General features: G+C 37.5%; 1 protein-coding gene across 1 annotated transcript in view; it reads left to right on the top strand.

Annotated features, from left to right (window-relative positions):
* The window catches only part of BBOX1 (gamma-butyrobetaine hydroxylase 1), an 89,598-nt gene that overhangs the window by 48,723 nt on the left and 22,345 nt on the right, over window positions 1–18,530 (top strand). The gene's annotated exons all lie outside the window — the stretch shown is intronic.

Raw genomic sequence — 18,530 nt, 5'->3', positions numbered from 1 at the left:
TTATTATTATGTCAGCACATCATCTAGACAATATATTTTTATAAAACCATGCAATAATTTTCAGTAACCTTTCTGCCTTGATAATGACAAAAGCTTCCCTGGGAGAAAAGAATGAGAGCTGCTAAAGAAATTCCTATTGTCAATTTTGATAAATATACGTGGATGTGAAATGGTATATTAAAAGATGACCTTTTTTTAGGAGGACTTAAACCTTTGATTTTGGACAATGTTGTTTTAACAGAGTAGAGCCAAGAAGGTTTATCCCCCTGTTTTCATACTCCTCCCCCCACTCCCAAAATTAATAAAAATCACTTTCTAGAGCCCTTTTGGGACAGGTGATATTATTGAAATTTTCTAAGTTTTATGACATGATTTAATCCAATGGGAAACAGTCATTGTAAACTACACCTATATACTACCATCTCTAACAATTCCAAAGTTAGAATGTTTTCAAGAATGTATCCTACAAAATAAATCCCAAGGAAAGAACAATTACTCTCCATCAAACAGAGTATCTTTCATGAATACTAGTGTGTGCAAGGCACTGTGCTAGGCATTTTGTTTTGAACTATATTTGGGCTTCTGCTTCCTGGAATATTATCTTGTGTGCTTGCTGTATGTGAGTAAATGTAAACACTTGAGTTGGCTTCATCTACATAATCTGGGCCAATACAAATTCCATAAAATCAAGGAACAAACTGAAAAGTAACCCCAGATTTTTGGCATTACAAAGGAGGGAACAATCAGTATATGCCAGCAGCAGTTCCAACAGGGCAGATGACCAGAAGGTGATGCCCTCCTGGCAGGATGAAAGGAATGGTCAGAATGGGGCAATACCCAGCTAACGATATGATTATTAGATGAAATGAAGCCAGATTTCTCAATTTACACAGGCTGCCACTGGGTAAGCAGGTGTGGCAGTAAGAACATAATCAGGATGAAGCAATGCCTTGTAACCCTTCCTCCCTATGCCCAAGCTAATCCAATTCAGACACAAGCCATTTCTGTCATATGCCATCGTCCTCCATTTCCAGTCATACCCACTAACCCTCCCCATTCCTCCCCACTCCCCCAACTCCAACCAAGAAGTGCAGGTAAGAGACAACTCTAGCCACTGTCTCGTTCTCACAACTGCTCCCCCCACTTAACCCCTTCCTTGCTGCATGCATCACTCTTGTTTTCCTATCTCCTGGACTTTTATCCTGCCTGAAGACAACCTGCATGGAGTCTTCCTCTGTTTGAAAGCCGCCCTTTGTACTTTCTTGTCCGTCCCACTTGACTAGCTAACCTACAGGGGGTTACATCTCTAGAACTAGCTCAGTGCCTGACACAATTATCTCTCAGGAAATTTTAATGAGAGGAGATGTGTGCTGAGATATTGAACACTTCCATGTGTTCAAGACAACAAAATTTTTTTCATAGCAGTGTCTACATTTATCGGTCCTTAATTCAAAAACTAACTTTATGGGCAACTCAAAGTGAATCTTCTTCCTCAGAAAGTCAAGCAGAAAAGAGTATAACTTTTAACCTGACTTACCAAGATTGTTGTCTTTCCAGAATTGAACCAAGAAGTTCAAATGTGCTTTTTTTCTAAGAAGGTCTTACTTGCTGGCACAAACAACTTGCGTTAATACACGTAGCAAGGGTTAAACTGATAAGAATAATGGGGTGAGGCTGAAATAATATCTTTAACGAATAAAATGAAGAAAGGAGGTAAATTTCAAAAAATACAGATCTTGGTAGCAGTCAGATTTTATCTTATGGAGTATTGCGCGGAAGTTATGCAACTGCTGAATAAAACTTATAAAGCCAAAAGTTGCAGTGGAAAATACAACTAGATGCATTGAAACATGTATCTAGTTTAGGAAAGAATTGAGGACCCAGGGCCCCAGAGCACCTGTATTGCATTACTGCTCAGAGAGCTACCCAGGAGACCAAGAGAGAAACAGTCTAATCATGGCTTCCCTGGGGGCTATTTCTGAGTGAACAGTTGACCTGAACTTTTCATGTAACTTCCCAGAGCTCTTGATTCTCCTCTACTGAAGACACGTCTCATTCTTTCTGCAGGGATATTTCAATACCTGTAATGCCTTTTGAGGCCCTTGGATAAAAGTTTGCTAGAAAAAATGTAAAGTGCTAGTATCACTGCCTCCTCTTACATCTGTATGAATGCCTTGTGTTCATACGAAGTCAAACGGAAGATGTTTCTAGGAAGCTGTTCATCATAATCCACCAGCCAGACCAGTTAAGAATTAACAATATTTAAATAGCCTCTGGGAAGTACAAGTTTATAGCTTTCCAGCACTCAACTGAGTTTCTGCTAGCATTTCTGAAATACATCTTGTAAGCCAGTCCGGAGGCATTTCACACATTAGGTTGAATTAGAGCTTGATGGACAAGTGAAAAATGTTATTATTCCTTGGCACCTTGCCCTTAAGAAATTACTCTTACTATTATTAGCACTGCCTCCAAATCTGACTTTGAAACAGCTCCTTGTGGGCGGCGCCTGTGGCTCAGTTGGTAAGACGCCAGCCCCATATACCGAGGGTGGCGGGTTCAAAACCCGGCCCCGGCTGAACTGCAAACCAAAAAATAGCTGGGCGTTGTGGCGGGCGCCTGTAGTCCCAGCTGCTCGGGAGGCTGAGGCAAGAGAATCACTTAAGCCCAGGAGTTGGAGGTTGCTGTGAGCTGTGTAAGGCCACGGCACTGTACCGAGGGCTATAAAGTGAGACTCTGTCTCTACAAAAAAAAAAGAAAGAAACAGCTACTTGTTTGATACACATCTTACCAGAAAACATGTGTGAAGTATGGGGATTGAACAGAGAGAAGGGGAGGGAAATTACCCATTTTGTTGACATTTCTAGCCAAGAAATTGCTTGAGAAAATGACATAAAATAAATTAAATAAAAATAGCTTTGGAGTTATGAAAAACAAACCTAGAAGCAAAACAGACTTAGGAAGAAAACAAAGCAAACTTGTCTGAGTTCTGAATATAGTTGTAATCTCATCCACCTTTGTAGAAAGAAAAATCACACCGGGACTACATAATGACTTGTTTTGATATAGTACTGACTAGTCTGTTTGGGTGGGGGGGGGAGCCTTTAAAATGTGTATTCTAGTAAGTATTATGGTTTCTTAAGCAGAGTAACAAGCTGTATTCTTTCAGTCATTGTGAACCGCACTTTACGTTATCGGCCAAGAGCCAGTCCCCGGGGTTCCCTTTGTAATATTAAGTTTCATAGTAATTAATGTTGCTGCCAACTAAACCACTTGGGTATGAAGTCATCTCATGAATGAAAGGAAAAGTAATTTCTGTGTCTTACACTCTTCTAGAAATCACTGGAGGAAATGTATGAGATGAACTGGTAAGGCAATTGCTTCTCCACAAGTCCTCGGATCCCCATTGCCTCCTTGGTTATGTTCTGTGCAGCCAGGGAGGGCAGCTATTTGGGGGATGGTTCTATTAAGAACTTCTTATGTACTAAATATTTATCTCAGTGATTTATAGTCACCATTTTGAATCTTCATAATTCTTTAAGAATCATTATCCCCAAGAAAACTGAGGCAGAAGAGTCAGGCCGCACACCTAAGTTTACTTGACTCAACAGCCTGCAGCCTTCCCTGTGGCTGTAGTAATTTGCTGTCATCTAACATTTCCCCCGTAGTTTCTCATACCGTAATCGTTACCTGCCCAATGTGCCCAATTCTAGTCATATAGATCCTTCAGATGCAAGAAAATAGGATTATATGGAAATTTCTTTCTTTTTTTTTTTTTGTAGGGACAGAGTCTCACTTTACTTCCCTCGGTAGAGTGTCGTGGCGTCACACGGCTCACAGCAACCTCTAACTCTTGGGCTTACGCGATTGTCTTGCCTCAGCCTCCCAAGCAGCTGGGACTACAGGCTCCCGCCACAACGCCGGGCTATTTTTTTGTTGCAGTTTGGCCGGGGCTGGGTTTGAACCTGCCACCCTCGGTATATGGGGCCAGCTCCCTACTCACTGAGCCACAGGCGCTGCCCTATATGGAAATTTCTTAAGACCAAGTCACAATGACAGCACCAGAGTATTCATTCCCATCCCGTCTTTTATGTTCAAATTATAGCCAACTGTTTATGCAAAGAGAAAATGATAGTTGTCACAGAATCAGATAACTTACCACAAGAAAAGAGAGAATTTAATCTTTCATGTTAAAAATCAAAACCAGTATCAAGTCTTTGTTTGATAAAATAAATGAAGCACAATTTGACCCCCATGCACAAAAACCCTAATAAATATGCCTAATGTGGGGTTCTCATAAGTTATTTCAATTTTGTTTTGCAATGTTCTTCATTATTAGTTTTTCCTAATGAAGGTTTATGGACTTCCTTTGGAACAAACTGCTATACCTTTTCTTTATGTTTTTAGAGGTAGTTGTTATCTTTCTATCACTACCTGACTTCATTTCTTAAGGAGATTAGTATCTATTAATGCTTAAAAGAATATTTAAAAATAAACACTTCTTTTGCAATTTTACCTCTTTGATTTCTTTTATTATTTTTTCCAACTTTTTTGAGGTCTGATTGACAAAAGTTATATATACTTAAGGTGTACAACAGGATGGTTTTATAAATGTGAAATGATTGCCACAATCAAGCTTATTAACATATCCAGCCCCTCACATAGTTACCTTTTTATTTTGTGGCAAGAACATTTGACATCTATTCTCTTAGAACATTTTGATTATATAATACATTATTATTAACTATAGTCACCATGCTGTCCATTAGCTCTCCAGTCCTTTCTCGTACCATAACCTAAGGTTTGTACCCTTTAACAAATATCTCCCCTTTTCTCCCATCCTAGCCCCAGCTAACTACCATTCTAGTCTGTCACTATGAATTCTCATATTAAAATGTGATATAGAAGGGTGGCACCTGTGGCTCAAAGGAGTAGGACACCGGCCCCATATGCCAGAGGTGGCAGGTTCAAACCCAGCCCCAGCCAAAAACTGCAAAAAAAAAAAAAAAATGTAATACAGAAAATAACATATAAAAAAAAAATCTATAGATTAATGAATTATTACAAGGTGAATACCCTTAAACACTACCAAAGAAGTAGAATATTATCCGGCCCTCTAAAACCTGTCTACATAACCAAACTAATCATAAACCTCCTTCTCCCCAAATGTAAGGGCTCTCTTGAAATTTATGGTATTCATTCTTGCATGGTTTAGAATATTGTCACCCACATATGCAACCCATGGCACTACAGTTTGCTTTTTCTATTTTTTAGTTTTTCAATATCTTGGTTTTCTTCCTCCACAACTAATTCAAGTAAATATAATTTTAGTGCTCAGCACTAATCCTGCGTAAAAGAATTTCTATTTATTTTAGTGGTCTGAAGCCCATTCTCTCATATATTCCTAAGGAAGAACTTAAGGGAACAATATTCTCTGGATTTTTGTATGTTAACAGCAGTTTAAGGCCTTTATACTTGAAAATTGGCTTGGCTAAATAAAAATTCTTGGCTCAAAGCATTTTTAATATGGTTTTATTGGTAATATGATTTTCTTTTCCTTGTAAGTAATTTAATATTTTTACCTGGATGCCTCAAAAATTACTTTTTTTTTTCTTTAAAGTCCAGTCATTTTATAAACTATGCCTTAGTGTTAATGGCCTAGGGCAGCTTTTCCAGGGAGGATATAATTTGGTCTTTGCAAACCAATGCACAGTTTTGAATCTTTTTAAAATAATTTCAAGAAATTTTTCGTAAATTATAATTTCTGTTTGTGTTCTGTTCCTTCTTTGGAGGACTCCTATCATGCATATATTAAGTCTCTTCTCCTCTCCTCCTCTTATTTTCTCCCAATTTGTTTTCATCTCTTTCTTATTTTGGTATTTAAATTTTCTCCCTTTTAACTCCTAGTTACCTAAAGGCCTTGTCTGTTATACTTATTATTATTGTTTTATGCTTATTATAATCCTATTTTAGTCTTTATTTAATCTTTATTTTTCTTTCCTGAATATATCATTCCACTTTTGAAGTTCTAATTCTGATGTAGGTTATTCTTTCATATATTTTGTTAAAGGCTTTTAGATTCATTAGAAGTAGTTACAAAATATAAAATAGAAGTTAGAAATACAAAAATACGATTTTATTGTTTAGGGGCTATGTTTTTCTGGCATGTATTGTCTGTAGGCATGCTATTTTGCTACTTATTCTTTTTCTTCTAGTTAGTCTAGTCAAAGGTTTATCTATTTTATTAATTTTTCAAAAAACCAACTCCTTATTTCATTAATTTTCTGAATAATTCTTTTGTTTTCAATTTCATTAATCTCTGATTTAATTTTAGATATTTCTTTTCTTCTGCTGGGTTTAGGCTTAGATTGTTCTTCTTTTTCCAATTCCATCAGATGGCTTGTGAGTTTGTTTATATGTTCTCTTTCTGTTTTTCAAATGTAGTCTTCTAAAGAGATAAATTTTCCTCTCAGGACTGCTTTTGCTGTATCCCATAGGTTTTGGTAACTTGTGTCTTCATTGTTGTTATACTCAAGGAAGTTAATGATTTCCTTTTTTATTTCTTCCTGCACCCAACTGTCATTCAGCGTAAGGTTATTTAACTTCCTTGCCTTTGTGTGAGGTTGAGCATTTTTGTTGGAGTTGAGTTCCACTTTTAGTGCCTTGTGGTCTGAGAAGATGCAAGGTAGAATTTCAATTCTTTTTATTCTGTTGAGGTTTGTTTTGTGCCCTAGGATGTGATCAATTTTGGAGACTGTTCCATGGGACAATGAGAAGAATGTATATTCTTTATCTTTGGGATGGAGTGTTCTATATACATCTATCAAGCACAGTTGTTCTAGGGTCTCATTTAAATCTCTAACATCTTTGTTTAATTTCTGTTTAGAGGATCTGTCCAGCTCTGAGAGAGGGGTGTTGAAGTCTCCTGTTACTATGGTGTTATAGGATATCATATTGCTCAAACTAAGCAAGGTCTGTTTCAAGAATCTGGAAGCAGTTAAATTGGGTGCGTAAATATTTAGAATTGAAATGTCTTCTTGTTGTATTTTTCCCTTGACCAATCTGAAGTGACCATCATTGTCTTTTTTGACTTTAGTTGCTTTAAATCCACATGTATCTGAAAATAAGATTGCAACCCCTCTTTTCTTCTGAATTCTATTTGCCTGAAAAATTGACTTCCAACCTTTAACTCTGAGTTTTAATTTGTCTTTTGATGTGAGGTGTGTTTCCTGCAGACAGCCAATAGATGGCTTGTGTTTTTTTAATCCAATCAGCCAATCTATGCCTCTTCAGTGGCGAATTCAAGCCATTGACATTTATTGAGATAATTGATAAGTGTGGTAGCATTCTATTCATCTTATTTTGTGAGAGTCCATTGCTTAGTTTTGTCTTTTGCATCATTGTGGAAACAAGGTTCTGTCCTTTAATTTCTGGGTGTTTACTTTGCTGAAGGTCCATTGTGATGGTCAGTGTGTAGAACAAGTTGAAATATTTCCTGTAGGGCTGGTCTTCTTGTGGCAAATTTCCTCAATGTTTGCATATCAATAAAATATTTGATTTCTCCATCAGTTTTAAAGCTTAGCATAGTGGGATATAGAATTCTGGGCTGGAAGTTGTTCTGTTTAAATAGATTAAAGACAACTGACCATTGTTTTCTGGCCTGAAAAGTTTCATTAGAGAAGTCCCCAGTGACCCTGATGGGTTTGCCCCTGTAGGTCAGTTGGCGCTTATTCCTGGCAGCTTGCAAAATCTTTACTTTTGTCTTGACTTTAGATAGATTCAACACAATGTGCCTTGGAGAAGCTCTGTTTGAATTGAGGTGGCCAGGGGACCAATATCCCTCTGAAAGGAGTATGTCAGAATCTTTGGTGATATTAGGGAAATTTTCATTTGTAAAATTTTCTAGAATGGCTTCCATTCCTCTGGGGCATTCTTCTTCCCTTTCTGGGATACCTATAACTCATATGTTTGAACGCTTCATAGAGTCCCATAATTGTGTCAGTGAACATTCTGCTTTCTCTCTCTTCTTTTCTGCCTCTTTAACTATCTGAGTTATCTCAAGAGCTTTGCCCTCTACCTCTGAGATTCTTTCTTCTGCATGATCTAATCTGTTGTTGATACTTTCTATTGTATCCTTAAGTTCCCTAATTGCTTCAGTTCCTTCAGCTCTGCTATATCCTTTCTATATTCTTCGTATCTTTCATCTCTTATTTGATTCTGTTTTTGGATTTCCTTTTGGTTATTTTCTACTTTCTCAGCAATTTCCTTCATTTTTTTATCATCTGTATTTTAAATTCCCCTTCTATCATTTCTAACATTTCTTTATAGGAGGATTCCTCTGCTGTAGCTACCCTGCGATCCCTAGAAGGGGTTACTCTGAACTGGTATTTCATGTTACCAGGATTTTTCTGCTGATTCTTCTTTGTATTTGTTTCCTTATCCTAATTATTCTTTCACTTCTTCTTGCTCTTTAAAGCTTTAATGAGTTCTTTTGGTAGGGGACCAGAAGTATGAGAAAATTGAAGAGCAAGATGGGAAAAATTTTTAAAAGAAAGAAAAAAAAGAAAGAAGGGGGGTGAGTAAAAGGAAATATTGACAAAAAGAAAAAAGGCACTGAAAGAAATAAACAAGAGTAATATAGGTGTATTGTAGGGTACTATGACCCAACCTTGAAGACCCCCAACCTCTGGGGGTGCTGGGTTGAGTGATTCACTTGAGGTCAACCACTCTTTGCCAGCTGGATCAAACACAGTACCCCACCTCCACTAGGTAGAGAGGAAAGCCAAAAATTCTATAAATCAAACCAAAACAAATAAGAACCCTTATGGGGTAACATTGGAGGGGGGAAATAAAAACAAACAATAGAGGCAGAAACACTGGAAAAAATGAAATTCTAATTGTTAACAAAGGCAAAAATGGAAGATTGTATTTAAACTAAGATAGTGGGAAAAGAAAAGAAAAGAAAAAATAACAAGAAAAATACCAAGGAAAAATGTTGAAATTAAGAAAAAAAAACAAAACCCTAAAACCCCCCAAACCAAAAAACCAAATAGTATATATCTCTTGCTTAATATTGTCCAGGACACAGGTCATCTTCTGAGGTATAAGATGTTAATCACAATTTTGATACAGCTGTACAAGATGGAGACTGGAGGCCTCTGTTGATCTCTCAGACCCCACAGGCTTGGGAGCCCAAAAATGTCCTCAGCCCACTTAACAGACACTCCAAACAATGAACCTTGGCCAAGCAGAAGCTTTCCAAGGAAAGCACTTATCCCTGGGATCTCTCCCGGTGTGGCTGCAGGCTTATCCAGAGCACCACGTCCAGACTCCCACTATGCCCCTGAGGGCCAAGGCTGTTAATCCACCACACTTGGAACTCTCGACTTCCCCAGTGTCTCAGTACCCTCCTTTGGGCAGCTCAGTCACTAGATTGCTCACCCAAGGTCTCCCTGCTGATCTCTGCACTGCAACACACAGGGGCAGCTCTCCCATAGCAGCTGTGTGGGCAGCCCACAGCTAAACAATATTAGCTCCTTTCCAGCTCAGCAGCTCAGACTGAGGCCCCATACAATGCCCAAAATCGTCTATACACACCGGTCCAAGATCTCCCAACACAGTTAAATGGAGTGCCCAAATCCAAGAAAACCAAAACAACCCACAGGTAAGGCTTTTCCTGCTTGCAGTCTCACTGTTGCTATGGGTACAGCTGCGGGCAACCTCCAACCCAACAAACGCACCTGCCACTTGCCAGATTTTCCACCACTTCTGTCCTCTTCGCAGGGTCCAGACGTCTCTCACTGGCTTCCTGTGTCACCAAAGGGAAGCCTCTGGGCAAAACCCACCGGCCAGAGATGCCTGAAGTCTTCTCTTGCCACTCTCACTGTGCCAAGTTGCACAGAAGCTGTTACTCGGCCGCCATCTTTTCTTCCCCCCTTATTCTTTTTCTTAAAATGATTTTGAGTTTAGGGCTGGGTGCGGTGCCTCCTACCTTTAACCCTAGCACTCTGGGAGGCTGAGGTAGGTGAATTGCTTTAGCTCAGGAGCTCCAGACCAGTCTAAGCAAAAGCAAGACCCCACCTCTACTAAAAATTTAGCCAAGCATTGTGGTGGATACCTGTAGTCTCAGCTACTGAGGAGGTTGAGGCAAGAGCACTGCTTTGAGCTCAAGAGCTTGTAGTTGCTGTGAGGTAAGCTGATGCCACAGCACCTTATCCAGGGCAACAGAATGAGACTGTCTCAAAATAAATTTATTAATTAATTACTAATAATAATTTTGAGTTTAAGTCTTAACTATTCTTTGTTGCTAATTTTATGTGAAATTCATGTTTTATAATTATTAAGAGGAGACATGATTCAGAAACCTTCATAAATTTATGGCCTTCAACTATATTTCAAAACTGGTTGATAACTTTCAAGTTTCTCTCCTTCACTTTTATCTGGACCTTCTTTTCTCTTTGTCTTTTTTGTTCTTGTACTGCTTGTTATGTGTTCTTTTTCTCAGAAGGAAGCTTTATCACAGAAGGGAGCTTTGGTGGGTTAATTTCTAGAATTCATGAGGTCCATACTATCCCAATTCCTTACCATAGGCCTCTGGTACTCAGCTATATTGGACTGTGGAAATCCCCTCACAGGGTTAACTGCTGTTCTCAGATTTCCCCGTTGCGCTTCCCAGTGAAGGCCTGTTAGTGGCTGGGAATTTTCTAGCTCCATTGTTGCTTCCCTCTGCTTTCTCCTACACAGTTGCTGCTTTGTCTCTGTCCACTCGTAGTGGGGGTTCAAGGGAATATCTTGTCACCTAATTTTGGTTTAGATGCTGTCCATGAGATTTTGAGTTTTCAATGTAGATGTTCTGCAGGGGGAATTCAGACAGATGTGTTTCAATTGTGTCACCACCATCCCTTCCTTGTTTATTTTACATCTTTAGGTGTCATGGAGATTTTCACATCACAGTAAAGGAATGAGTAAGAACAATACTAGATAATCAGAAAGATGGTTTTGTGTTTGGGGATATTAATTCTCACCTAAAAAAAATAGTACAAAATATTTCATTTTCAGGAATGAATTCAATATCAGTGAAGGTCCATAATACACACAGAACTGAAAAGATGATGAGTGTTCAAAACACGGCCCTTGAAATCTTGCCACTTGTTCACAAATCACTATAAGCACTTCTCCCTGGGAAAAAGACAATAGCAATGACTGATGGCTAATGTAGTCATGATTTAAATGTGCTTGGAATATAGGGCATAGACCAAAATTAATGTCAATAGTCAATCAGGAAAATAACACAACTTACTATTCTAGAATTCAGGTCTTAACATTTTTGACAATGAGCTAATGTTATGAGATAAAGAATATGTTTGAACTTGGTTCCCTAAAGTAATAATATTTTTCTAAGACTTTACATGATGAAACAGACTTTAAGGGAAGCAGAAATTTGAAGAGATACTAAGAATAATGATAGAGTAAACCCTCCCCTCTCCAACCACACTGGACTTCTCTCGCTTCCTCTCAGAGGTGATATTCTCTCCCTCCACTGGGCCTTGCTGTGCGTTATTTTTTCTGCCTGCAATGACTTTTACCCTGCTCTTTGCCTTGGTAAATCTATTCAATCTTCACGTCTCCATATAGTCTCACTTCATCACTCTCGCAACACTCACACTTTAGCTTTTACAAATCAAACTAATTTTTCTTCCCCATAGACTGTAAATATCATATGGTACAAGTACCATATCTATCCCATTCACTTCTAGACCCCTGTTTTCTGGCCCATTATGGGTATCTAATAAATGATAATGGAAAAATAAATATCTGGAGCACTAGTGAGTGTTTGCATCTAGAATTCTTATGTGAAAGTATCCCAACTATAATAAGCAATATAATACTCCTTTGGATAGGTAACTTAAAAATCTGTTTTATGTTTATTTTAGCTAGGGGACCATTTTTCACATTCAAATTTTAAACAAATAACTTGTGAACGCTGTGACTTGGAGCCAATGGGGTGAATAATGATGCTCAAAAGTAGGCATTCCTGCATTATCTAATGAGAAGAGCTAGCATCAGGTAGATTGAAGATTGTAGATGCTGGTAATAATAAATCTAGGTTTGCACACATAGAAAATCTTTACATATAAGAAGCACTTTGGGGCGGCACTTATGACTTAGTGAGTAGGGCACCAGCCCCATATACTGAGGGTGGCGGGATGGAACCTGGCCCCAGTCAAACTGCAACAATAAATAAATAAAGAAGAGGAGGAAGAGGAAGAAGAAGAACTTTGAAAGAGAAAAATATTATGAATAAATCCAGCATGATTTTCCAAGTATGAACCACTAAGCAAGAGTATAAATCTATCACCAAAGGTATAAAGAATAAATCCAGCAAAAAACAATATTTAAGCATTTTTTAAGCACTAATAGATTCAGATTTGTCACAAAACACTGAAATATCATGAACATCTATGACCATTTAGATTTGCATAAATCTTGTGAATTAGCATTAAAACTAAACCCAGAATATATTTTCTAAAAATCATGTCCTTAAAAAAGATGTGATAGACAAAAGAATGTAAGGGAATTTTCTAGTGAACTGCTTCGAATAACAAGAATAGCTCAGTGGAAATACTTAGGTTTGTTAAAAATAGCATCTTTGATAAAAACAAGATTATTTGTAGTTTCGATTACTTTCGATTACTTTCCCCAGCATAATAGCAAATAAATGTATATCACTGGATCAAGGTGCTATGTTAAGTTCACCTCTTTAATTTTAGAAGAATTTGGTCCCATTGCTTCTGCTGTAGTTAAGGCAATTCTCTGAAATGCATGCTCAGAATAATATTAGAACCTGTCTCTAATGAGAGGTAAAGGCAAATGGACCTGCATTTCACTAAAGCCCCAGAAGTGGATTTTAAAAAGTATTTTCTACACAGGCTGGTGGATGACATTTGTATTCATTTTGGCTGTGCTTTCTTAGAGATTTGCATTTGGGGTGGATAAGTAAAAACAGAAGCATCAACACTCAGGAGCAACCTTCTTGATATGATTTACTTCTACAAGAAGATAGAAAGTGTAAACCAGATGACATTTCCAGGATTTTTACAGCCTTGTGCTATAATCATCAGGAGAGTGTTTTATGATTGGAATTGGTGAGCTCCTTTCCTGGGATTTATCACAATGTGTGAGCATAAACTTGTAGGCTGCACATCCCATACCATGCGTGAGACACTCGAGGGATAAAAAATGTTTATCTTCTGCTTCCAGTTAGCTCAGAGGGCCAGAGAACCACTCAGGTGAAGCCAAGTCACAGGCCCCATCCCTGTAGAAGCCAGTTAATGTCAAACAAAGAAATATCTGTTCTCTGGCTCAAGCTAATACCTTGAATCTCAGCCAACTCCTGGCTGCACCAAAATTCATCAGTTTACCTTCATCATAGATGGAAGCAAGAAAGAGAATGTAGGTGGATCAATGCAAAACCAACACCACTCTTTTTTTTTTTTTTTTTTTTTTTGCAGTGTTTGGCTGGGGCTGGGTTTGAACCTGCCACCTCTAGCATATGGGGCGGGCGCCCTACTCCTTTGAGCCACAGGTGCCACCACGCCAATACCACTCTTGTTAAGAAAATCCAAATAGTCGTTTCCTACTGATAGTGTCAGAAGAAGCCCCTTCTTAGTCAGAAGATATTATACAGTCTAAGGCTTGATGACGTGACTGTTTTACTCTTCTTAAATCCCTTCCCACATGTTGATTATTCTTGAAATGCCAATGTTGACAGTAGTTTGGATCTGTATTGTATATGGGCTATGGAATGAGATGAGCTTTATAGAGAACAAGTATTTCTTGGCTACAGTCACTGCAATATGATAGATTCCCTGACCCACACCTGACATGAGTTGTAACAGACTATATATGCCCCACATCTCCTCTCACTCAGTCAATATTCTAGTTTATGGCCACGTATGTATGGATGTTTGAATTTTAGTGAAAGACATACAAGTTTTCCATTCTAATTTTAAATGAGAAAAATAGCCCATTTTTTCCTCAATCCCAGAGAACAAGTAAGAAACTCTACTTTCCCTAATTAAGAAAAATATAAGGGCAGTGCCTGTGGCTCAACGGAGTAGGGTGCTGGCCCCATATGCTGGAGGTGGCAAGTTCAAACCCAGCCCTGGCCAAAAACTGCCAAAAAAATAATAATAATAATAATAAATAAAGAGAGGAACATTTAAAAAAAAAAAGAAAAATATGAATAAATTTAACCAAAGAGGTAAAACACTTATACAATGAAAACTACAAAACATTGCTGAAAGAAAGTAAAGAAGACCAAAATAAATGAAAGAGCATCCTGTGTTCACGGATTAGGAAATATTGTTAAGTTGTCAGTATTACCCAAAGAAATCTACAGAGTCAACACAATTCCTACTGAAATCCCAAGGTCTATTTTTTGAAAATAAAAAGCCAATTATTGCATTCATGTGAAATTGTCAGCATTTCCAAGTAGACAAAACAATCATTAAAAAAAAAATTGAAGGGCTCGTACTGCCTGATTTTGAAACTTACTACCATCTATGGCAACCAAAATAGCACAATACTAGCCTGAGAATAGACAGATCAACAAATGTAATAAAATTGAAAGCTCAGAAACAAGCCCATACATCAATTGGTCAATTGATTTTTAACAAATGTGCTGATATCATTTAATAGGGAAAGAACAACTTCTTCAACAAATTGCGGGGGAATAACTGATGCATTTGGACCCCTAACATCATATACAAAGCTTAACTCAAAATGAACCAATGAACTAAGAGCTAAAACTAAAAAACTCTGAGAAGAAAACATAGGAGTAAAGCTTCATAACCTGGATTGGGCAACAGATTCTTAGACGTAATATCAAAAGCATGAGCAAAAACAACAACAACAAAAAAAAAAAATAGATAATTTGAGCTTTATAAAATTTTAAAACTTTAGGGCATCAAAGGATATTATCAAGAAAATGGAAAGATTACGTGCAGAATACAGGAAAATATGTTCAAATTCTGTCTGGCAAGGGTCTAGGATATATAAAGAACTCTTACAACCCAACAAAAAAGATAACTCAATTTTAAAAATGGGCAGAGGGGAAGAAAATGCCATGAAGGCTATGTTAACCTGTTTGATGAAAACATTTCAAATTGTATATAAAACCAGCACAGCTGGTTTGCATTAATGTACACAGCTATGATTTAATAAAAAATTTAATTAATTAAAAATGGGCAGAGGAATTGCATAGACAATTTTTAAAAGAAATTATGCAAATAGCCAATGATCACATGAAAAATACTGAATATCATTAATCATTTAAGAAATATAAATCAAAACCGTAATGAGCCACCACTTTATACCCACTAGGATAATTATAATAAAACAAATTTTTAAATAGGAAATAACCCATGTAGGTAAGGTTATGGAAGAATTGGAACCTTCACGCACTAGTGGAATGAAAAATGATGTAGCCACTGTAGAAAATGGTTTTGCAGTTCCTCAACAAATCATACATAGATTTATGGGATGATTCCACAATTACACATCCAAAAAATTAAAAACAAGTACTTAATAACTACATGTGCAAACATGTTCATGCCAGCATTAGTCACAATAACCAAAAACTAGAAACAGCCCAAATGCCCCTCAATAGATGAATGGATAAACAAATCAGAGTAGATCCCTACAAAAACAATATTATTCCGCCATAAATGATATACTACATCCATGTTCTAAGTAAATGGAGCCAAAGACAAGAGGTTACATACCATACAATCCCATTTATATAAAATATCCAAAACAGGTAAATCCATAAACACAGAGCTAAGTGTTTGCCAAGGCCTTAGGAATAGACAGTATGCTAAGAAACTTCTTACTGGGTAAGAGGTTTTAGTTTGGAGTGATAGAAATATTATAAAACTAGATAGAGGAGGTGGCTGCCAACATTGTGAATTGTTCACATTAAAATGGTTTATTTTATGTGGATTTCACCTCAATAAATCATTCTTTAGAATGTAGCAAGGCTAACCAGACAAGGCTGCCTATTGTCTCCATTGCTTTTCAACATTGTAATGGAAGTTTTACCCACCGCAATTAGGGAAGAAAAGGCGATCAAGGGTATCCATATAGGGTCAGAAGAGATCAAACTCTCGCTCTTTGCAGATGATATGATTGTGTATCTGGAAAACACTAGGGACTCTACTACAAAACTCCTAGAAGTGATCAAGGAATACAGCAGCGTCTCAGGTTACAAAATCAACATTCATAAATCGGTAGCCTTTATATACACCAACAACAGTCAAATTGAAAAAGCAGTTAAGGACTCTATCCCATTCACAGTAGTGCCAAAGAAGATGAAATATTTGGGAATTTACCTAACAAAAGACGTGAAAGATCTCTATAAAGAGAACTATGAAACTCTAAGAAAAGAAATAGCTGAAAATGTTAACAAATGGAAAAACATACCATGCTCATGGCTGGGAAGAATCAACATTATCAAAATGTCCATACTACCCAAAGCAATATATAATTTCAACGCACTCCCTATTAAAGCTCCACTGTCATATTTTAAAGATCTTGAAAAAACATTACTTCATTTTATATGGAATCAGAAAAAACCTCGAATAGCCAAGACATTACTCAGAAATAAAAACAAAACAGGAGGAATCACACTACCAGACCTCAGACTTTACTACAAATCGATAGTGATCAAAACAGCATGGTATTGGCACAAAAACAGAGAAGTAGATATCTGGAACAGAATAGAGAACCAAGAGATGAATCCAGCTACTTACCGCTATTTGATTTTTGACAAGCCAATTAAAAACATTCAGTGGGGAAAAGATTCCCTATTTAACAAATGGTGCTGGGTGAACTGGCTGGCAACCTGCAGAAGACTGAAATTGGACCCACACCTTTCACCATTAACTAAGATAGACTCTCACTGGATTAAAGATTTAAACTTAAAACATGAAACTATAAAAATACTAGAGGAGAATGCAGGGAAAACCCTTGAAGAAATTGGTCTGGGTGAGTATTTCATGAGGAGAACCCCCCGGGCAATTGAAGCAGCTTCAAAAATACACTACTGGGACTTGATCAAACTGAAAAGCTTCTGCACAGCTAAGAACACAGTAAGCAGAGCAAGCAGACAGCCCTCAGAATGGGAGAAGATATTTGCAGGGTATATCTCTGACAAAGGTTTAATAACCAGAATCCACAGAGAACTTAAACGCATCAGCAAGAAAAAAACAAGGGATCCCATCGCAGGCTGGGCAAGGGATTTGAAGAGAAACTTCTCTGAAGAAGACAGGCGCAAGGCCTTCAGACATATGAAAAAATGCTCATCATCTTTAATCATCAGAGAAATGCAAATCAAAACTACTTTGAGATATCATCTAACTCCAATGAGACTAGCCTATATCACAAAATCTCAAGACCAGAGATGTTGGCGTGGATGCGGAGAAAAGGGAACACTTCTGCACTGCTGGTGGGAATGCAAATTAATACATTCCTTTTGGAAAGATATATGGAGAACACTCAGAGATCTAAAAATAGATCTGCCATTCAATCCTGTAATCCCTCTGCTGGGCATATACCCAGAAGACCAAAAATCACAACATAACAAAGATATTTGTACCAGAATGTTTATTGCAGCCCAATTCATAATAGCTAAGTCATGGAAAAAGCCCAAGTGCCCATCGATCCACGAATGGATTAATAAATTGTGGTATATGTATACCATGGAATACTATGCAGCCTTAAAGAAAGATGGAGACTTTACCTCTTTCATGTTTACATGGATGGAGCTGGAACTTATTCTTCTTAGTAAAGTATCCCAAGAATGGAAGAAAAAGTACCCAATGTACACAGCCCTACTATGAAACTAATTTGGGACTCTCACATGAAAGCTATAACCCAGCTACAACTTAACAATAGGGGGAAGTGGGAAGGGGGGGTGGGTAGAGGGAGGGGGATCGGTGGGATCACACCTGTGGTGCATCTTACAGGGGTATTTGCGAAACTTGGTAAATGTAGAATGTAAATGTTTTGGCACAGTAACTGAGATAACACCAGAAAGGCTATGTTAACCACTGTGATAAAAATGTGTCAAATGGTTTATGAAGCGAGTGTATGATGCCCCATGATCATATCAATGTATACAGTTATGATTTAATAAAAAAAAATAGTTTAAAAATTAAAAAAAAAAAAAAAAAAGAATGTAGCAAGGCTACTAAAAAAAAAAAAAAACCTACAAGTCCACATAAACGTCTTCGTAAACTCTGTAGGACAGACTCGTGTAAATATTCCTTTTGTTGAGAGGAGAAATGAGGAAATGCTCATTCTGAAATAGTCATGTTGGACAAAGGAAGGTCAGATCGCCTCCCTGGCTCACAGTCATTACGGTAATTATTTCATAGAACCAAAAGTTTCCATTTCCTCCCACATATCAGATTCATTCTAACACATTTCCTCTGGCTCAGTGACAACCAGTTTAAACATGTTTCTTGTATTTT

Source organism: Nycticebus coucang, chromosome 14 (assembly GCF_027406575.1).
Source record: "Nycticebus coucang isolate mNycCou1 chromosome 14, mNycCou1.pri, whole genome shotgun sequence".
Taxonomy (NCBI): domain Eukaryota; kingdom Metazoa; phylum Chordata; class Mammalia; order Primates; family Lorisidae; genus Nycticebus; species Nycticebus coucang.
The sequence above is the reverse complement of the archived record's forward strand: the minus strand, read 5'-3'. Positions and strand labels throughout refer to the sequence as shown.